Raw genomic sequence first — 6,485 nt, forward strand, 5'->3', positions numbered from 1 at the left:
TGTTCAGTGGAAAAAAACGATCGGTTTTGCTGAATTTTTAAAGTTCACTTGCTCTCCGAATTTGAAAAGGTGATACAAACAAAAGTTGTAGCTCGTGGGCTGAACTTTTGCCTCAAAGTTTTTCATATTTTTTTGAGGTACGAGCTGTGAGCTATGATTTTATTAGTGGACACCAGTTTTCCCATGCTATGCAGCCACACTCTCTCTTCCACTTTATCATTTTCCTCTTTCACACACACTTCTCCACTCATCATCCCCACCTCTCTCACCACTCCTCTTTGCACCCTACTCACCTTCTCCTCAACCTTGAAGAATAAGAGAAACCATGGTGAACTCATACCTCCCACACACAATTCCATTCCAAAATTGACCACCTAGTCTCATTTTTCCTCCTCCAATTTACCCATATCTATCAAAAAAACCACAAAATTCAGCTTCTTCTCTTAAAAGACAGCATCATGGTGGTTGATTACTCAGCTTCAATTACCTTGTCTCTCAAGGAAGGTCAAGAGTGGAGAAAAAATGTACCGTCAAAGCTAGTGGACCGTCAACAAGCGTCAAAATCGGCCCTACTCAAGACACTTGGAGCATCAACCTTGTAAGAAAGCCACCTTTTCTTACCTCTTAAGAGTTTTTCTTCCTTATTTGTATCCTACATGGATACTCCCATTGTAAATATCCAATTCCATTTGTAAATTAATACTAACTCTACTAACACTAACCCACTATGAAAAGTCCTATCACCTCCATTTCTCTCCTCTCTCTTTCCCCACCAACTTCTTGATAATTCCAAGCAAAAGAAATTAGATAAATTGCTGAAAATCTAACCCAACCATGGTTAGAGGAGTAACCCTAGCCTTCAAAATTGCTATAAAAGGAGGGTGTAGCTAGCACAAAAGGGGGGAGCCATAAGCAAGAGCACTATGCTATAGCTTGAGAAGCCAAGCTCAACCTCTCTAGAAGGAGCTCTTGAGTGGAAGCTCATTGTCTTATGCATGTGCATGTGTTGTAATAGGGGATTAGCAAGGGAACTCTATGCCATTGTAAGAGAGAGAGTGATCATTCAATTGAGAGTAGGAAATCTATCATTTCTCCTACTAGTGTAAGCCCAACATTTGCTGAATCAAGGAGGGTGGATTTGGACTAAGCTTGGATACTTTGTCTCCCTTCCAACGTGAAGTAAGGACAACAATGATGCGTAAGTGTCTTGGTGTTTTTTGTTAAGTTCTTGATAGCTTGTCTCTGGTGTTGTCATCAATCTAGCCATAAATCCCACATACTGTAAGAGGGCGACAGGGTGGAGAGGACTCCCCTGGCCTTAATACAGTGATTGGGGTGGCTTTTCTTGTGATGTGTTGTGGTGAAATTTACGCAAGCTATGTTGAAAAAATACTAATCTCACTTTGATTTGTCATGACAGATTTGTAAGAAGGTATTAATGCAACAAGCACCCCCTCCCCCTTTCTCTCTCTTTCTTACATATATAATTGTGTTTGCTTGATCATTGTCGATACGTTTCAAAGCAGCCCGAGCACTATCTCTCTCTCTCTCTCTCTCTCTCTCTCTCTCTCTCTCTCTCTCTCTCTCTCTCTCTCTTTACGCGTCCTAGTTCGCATCCAAAACTAAGTGGTGCCCCAAATTTGTGTAGGGTTAGGTTGCGGGTTTGTGTGTGTGTTTGTTGTTTTTCCAACCCCAACCCAATTGAGCAGCACGAGAGTTTTGAAGGGTGTCTAGAGGTTGCTCTTCTTGTTGCCCGCCCCGGACCGCTTCAATATATATATATATATATATATATACACACACTTATATTTCTTTTCCCTTTTCGGTTGCCTGCTGTAGAGAACGCGAGGAGGGTGTGTGAGTGAGGGCGAGATGGTGTGTGTGTGTGTGTGTGTGTAGATGCGTGTGTGTGTGTTGAAGAGAGAGAGAGTATGCGGTTTTGATAGCTGGTTGCGCTTGTGTGGCTGATCGACACAGAGAGCGAGCGGGGGAGAGAGAGAGAGAGAGAGAGAGAGAGAGAGAGAGAGAGAGAGAGAGAGAGAGAGAGAGCTCGGGACATCGGGAGTGTGTGAGTGTGTGTGTGTAGTGGGTGTGTGGGTAAGAGAGAGAGAGTATGGTTCTGTGGACTGGCTGCGCCCGTGTGGGCTGATCCGGGAGCGAGAGAGAGTGAGAGTGTGAGGGTGTGTGTGGCATGTGTTGATTGACAGAGAGAGAGAGAGAGAGAGAGCGTGCTCCTGTTTTGCGGGGCCTGCAGGCTGACGAGAGCGCGAGAGAGGGAGAGTGAGAGAGAGGGCAAGATGGTGTGTGGACAAGAGGGAAGAGGGAGAGAGAGAGCTTGTGAATAATGAAAGAGAGAGAGAGAGAGAGAGAGAGAGAGAGAGAGAGAGAGAGAGAGAGAGAGAGAGAATTTACAAAATTGGCGGCCCGCTAGGGAATATAGACAGTGGCTATTTTTTTTTTTTTTTTAATGTGCCCATTGGGCCAGGCGATGCAGAAGTAGGGTAAGTGTGTGAGAGAGAGAGTATGGCGGAGCCGAGCAGCACGAGAGAGAGAGGGCTCTGTCTTCTGGCGATAATGGAGAGATGTGTCCAAATTGGTGGCGTCCGGCCAGTGGTTAAGCCTAGAGGGATGGTGAATGTTAAATAAAAACTGTTTTTTATCGTTTTTCTTGGTAATATGCTCTCCCCCTTCTTGGGATTTGGTTCTCGCAGTCGCGGTTTCGAACACTGGCCGTCAATGGTAGCAAGATAAACATGGTACTTATTTAACTTGGCATAAACAATACTTTTGCAAGAGAGAGAGAGTTTAGAGAACATGAAAACAATTGAGGACCAGATTCATACGGAGCCAGTCCCCCCTCTACGGTTCCCCCTCTAATAGGCATTTGTATTATAATTTCTCCCATCAAGAGAGACTTGGTATAATACAATCTTTGTGTTCCTTGTGACCTTGGTGATGTAATGAAGATGGAAAGCTTCATGCATCACAAGCATAACATAAATTTTGTAGAAAGTATTAACTATCCCAAGCCTCAGTCCCAAGGCTTCAAACACCTTTGAAGGTTGAGAGAGCTAGCGGGGAATGAGGGTAGAGAAGACGAAGAAGAAACATTCCATAGGAAATGAAATAGTTCCTCACTTATCATCACTCTTCTTGCTAGCATACATAATAGCATAGTAATGAAGATAGAGAAGATGGTAAGCTTAAGCATTGAAGCATGGCTCTTGGTTGGATTTGCATTCCATAGCCAAGAGTGTTGGTGTAGGCTCTCACTTCTCACAAGCTTGGAGAAGGAGGTGGAGTTCCTCAACTTTCACCAAGTGAGAATGGACCCCCATATTGAGTGTGTGTGTGTGTGTGTGTGTGTGTGTGTGTGTGTGGTGTATATCCCCCTAGCACCCCCCTTGCTTGCTTGGGGCGAGTTGTAACTTTTCCACATGCTGCAAGCTCATTGGACCCCTCTCCCTCTAGCTAATCACATGCAACATGCATTCAAGTACATGGGTAGTCTTTTGACAAGTGTCCTCCTTACCCCTTAGAGAGAGAGAGAGCTTCAAATTATCTAGATATTTGTTGGATGGAACTAGAAGCTCATTGGACCCCTCTTTAGCCCAACCAATAGCATTCAAGCACACCATGTGGTTAAGCATAGGGAGAGTCTGATATGTGTCCCATGTGCCCTTTGAAAAAGGGTGCCCTTTGGGTGAGTGGAAAGTTAAGTCAAAGATTCCCCTAACTTTGGGACTTTCATGTATAGGAAGCTTCTCAAGAACCTTCCTCATTAAGTTTGTAGGGTCTTTTTTTGACTCAAGCACCTTACCCCCCATGTATAGGAAGCTTCTTAAGCACCTACCTCATTAAGTTTGTAGGGTCTCTTTTTGACTCAAGTACCTTACCCCCCATGTATGGGAAGCTTCTCAAGCACCTTCCTCATTAAGTTTGTAGGGTCTCTTTTTTACTCAAGCCCCTTAGTCATCAAGCACGGACCTTAGTCATCAAGCACGACAAGCACCTCAAGCTTAGGTCGGGTTCCCACCTCAAGCTTGCCTAAGATCAAAGAACTTTTAACACTAACCATTGGAGGTCTTTAATGAAGCTAACCCTAAGGTCTTTTAAGCTCCATTAGATGCACATTGCTCTTTGATAGAACATCTCCTTTTGGACCCCTATTGAGATACAACCATCTCTCTTTTTGGTCCCGTGTTGAGATAGGTCTAGAAGCACATGTCTCTATTCTAACTCTTGTTTCCGTTTATTCTCCCACATTAAATGATTAGTTTAATATGAGAAAATCATTTGGTAAAGTTAGATATTATATTTTATGACATGTAAACTATTCTTGATGCATTGCCAGACTCTTATGAGACTTTGCTACTAGTACTTGGAGATTTATGACCCAAGGAAACCCTCAAGCTATCAAGTTTGATGCATTGTGTACATTGCTATTACCAAAATCACTTTCAAGAAAGAATAGGGCTAAATAGAGTGCAATTGAATAGGCTTTTTCTCTTGATCTTTTGTTGCAGCTTAAAGAAAAGGTGATAGTAATAGCAATGTAGGCACTTCTCATTGTTCTTCAGTGAGTAGCAAATCATCTCTTTCTAATGCTTCCACTGGCAGCACCTTGTCTGGGAGTCTTGGTGAAAAGGCAAGAAGAAGATGCATTGCCATTATTACAAAGCTAATGATCACTTGATAAAGCAATGTCCTAAGTTGAAGGCAAAAGAGGCCAAGAAGAAAGAGGCTGGATCCACTACAATTGCAACTATTGTAGAAACTTCTAGGAATGGAGATTGTAATGTCGATGTAGACATAGAATGTGCATTTAGTGTAGAGAGGGAATTTAGTGCAAAGTGTACTTATGATCCTTCTATCCATGATGCATGTATGCCAGTTGCTATAGATTCACATGTGTGGTATTTTGATAATGGTGCTATAAAGCACATTACTTCACATCATGATTGTTTACCTCTATTGAGTCTATCCCTCATGCAAATATGGTCAATTGTGCCAAAAAGCCTCTTATTTGGTCAAGGAAGTTGGAAAGATTGTGCTAAATACTACAAATGGCAGTTATTTCACACTTGTTGATGCACTTAATGTATCGACAACAATAATAAAAGAACCTTTTGTCTGTATCTGTACTTTACAAGGCTTGGCCTTGTTGTCAAATTTGTGGATTACAGATGTATAGTTCATGATCTCAATTTTGGTGATGAAATAGCTGCATCTGGCATTTCTCTACGTGAGCTATATAAGATCATTTTGTATGAAGAATGTGGGTAGAATTTTGCAAATGCACTTGTGGATTTAAAGGATGTTTTAGATGCAAAACTTTGACATGCACATTTTGGGCATCTGAATATTGCCAGTTTGCTACATTTATAGAAATTTCCTATGGTTTCTTCTTTGCTCCTTCTTGACCTACCTTCTAAGCATGTTTGTGAAAGCTATATTTTGGATAAGATGTAGCATTCAAAGTTTCCAAAGGATGGTTTAGTAAGGGATATATGTAGGTTGAAACTTGTGCGTAGTGGTGTTTGTGGGCTCGGATGCAAACTCCATAGGCAATTACCTATACTTTGTGATGGACACCTATTTTAGGCAAGCAATTTTGGGCGAGCGCTTTTCTATCACATGCAAGCTTTTTTTTCTTCTACCAATTTCTATTTAATGACTTAAATGCATGGTAGGAAAGTGATTGAATTTCTTGGAATTAGTGTACCGTTGATTAATCTTGCTCAGCATGGGGCTCACTCGAAGCCTCCACCACCAACCAACAGATGGCAAGAGACTAGGAAGATGATGGGGGAGAGAGGGATCAAGAAACAAATGCAGTCTTAGTTGCATTGAAGCTGGTGGGAAGGTACATGCATTTATGGCTAATGATATCAATCATCTTGAGCTCCCTACTATTCATGCAGAGTAGAATAAGATAGTGAAGAAAATGTATGCAACTGGCTATGAGCCCCCAACATTCTCTTTGTGTTGCATGATATTGATGAAGTTACCAAAATTTAAGCAATTAACTTTCAAATCACAAAACTTGCTAGGTGTTAAGGGTTCATTAAGACTCCACCCACCAATACGCCCACTCGGATCATCAAGAATTTTTGTGTTTGTGGTGATTGCCACTTTGCAACTAAGTACACGGCCAACCTTACATGGAGGGAGATTATTATGAGAGAAGTCTTTAGGTTCCATCATTTCAAGCATGAATGCTGCTCTTGTGGTGATTATTGGTAACTGGTAATGGTCTTACTAGCTTTGTTTGTGAGTTTCCTTTCTTCTTGGGCATATTTTTTGGTTGGTAGCTAGCTAGTGATAGCCGTTTTTCAGCTTTCCATAATTGCCATAGTAAGCTACCTCACCCTACCAAATTCACCCAAACACTATGGCTATCCCTACCATTTCACTGTAAATAGGCGTGTGTGAGTTAGGGGGCTTTTCCCATATCTTCTTAAAATCCTCAGCTAGCTAGTCAC

At 41.9% G+C, this 6,485-nt stretch overlaps 1 pseudogene; it reads left to right on the forward strand.

Annotated features, from left to right (window-relative positions):
* The first annotated feature begins 5,682 nt into the window (after positions 1–5,682).
* LOC147441545 (pentatricopeptide repeat-containing protein At4g16835, mitochondrial-like) lies at positions 5,683–6,246 on the forward strand (annotated as a pseudogene).
* The last annotated feature ends 239 nt before the right edge of the window (positions 6,247–6,485 follow it).

The sequence above is a fragment of the Adiantum capillus-veneris genome, chromosome 15 (genome assembly GCF_014529385.1).
Source record: "Adiantum capillus-veneris isolate H3 chromosome 15, ASM1452938v2, whole genome shotgun sequence".
NCBI lineage: Eukaryota > Viridiplantae > Streptophyta > Polypodiopsida > Polypodiales > Pteridaceae > Adiantum > Adiantum capillus-veneris.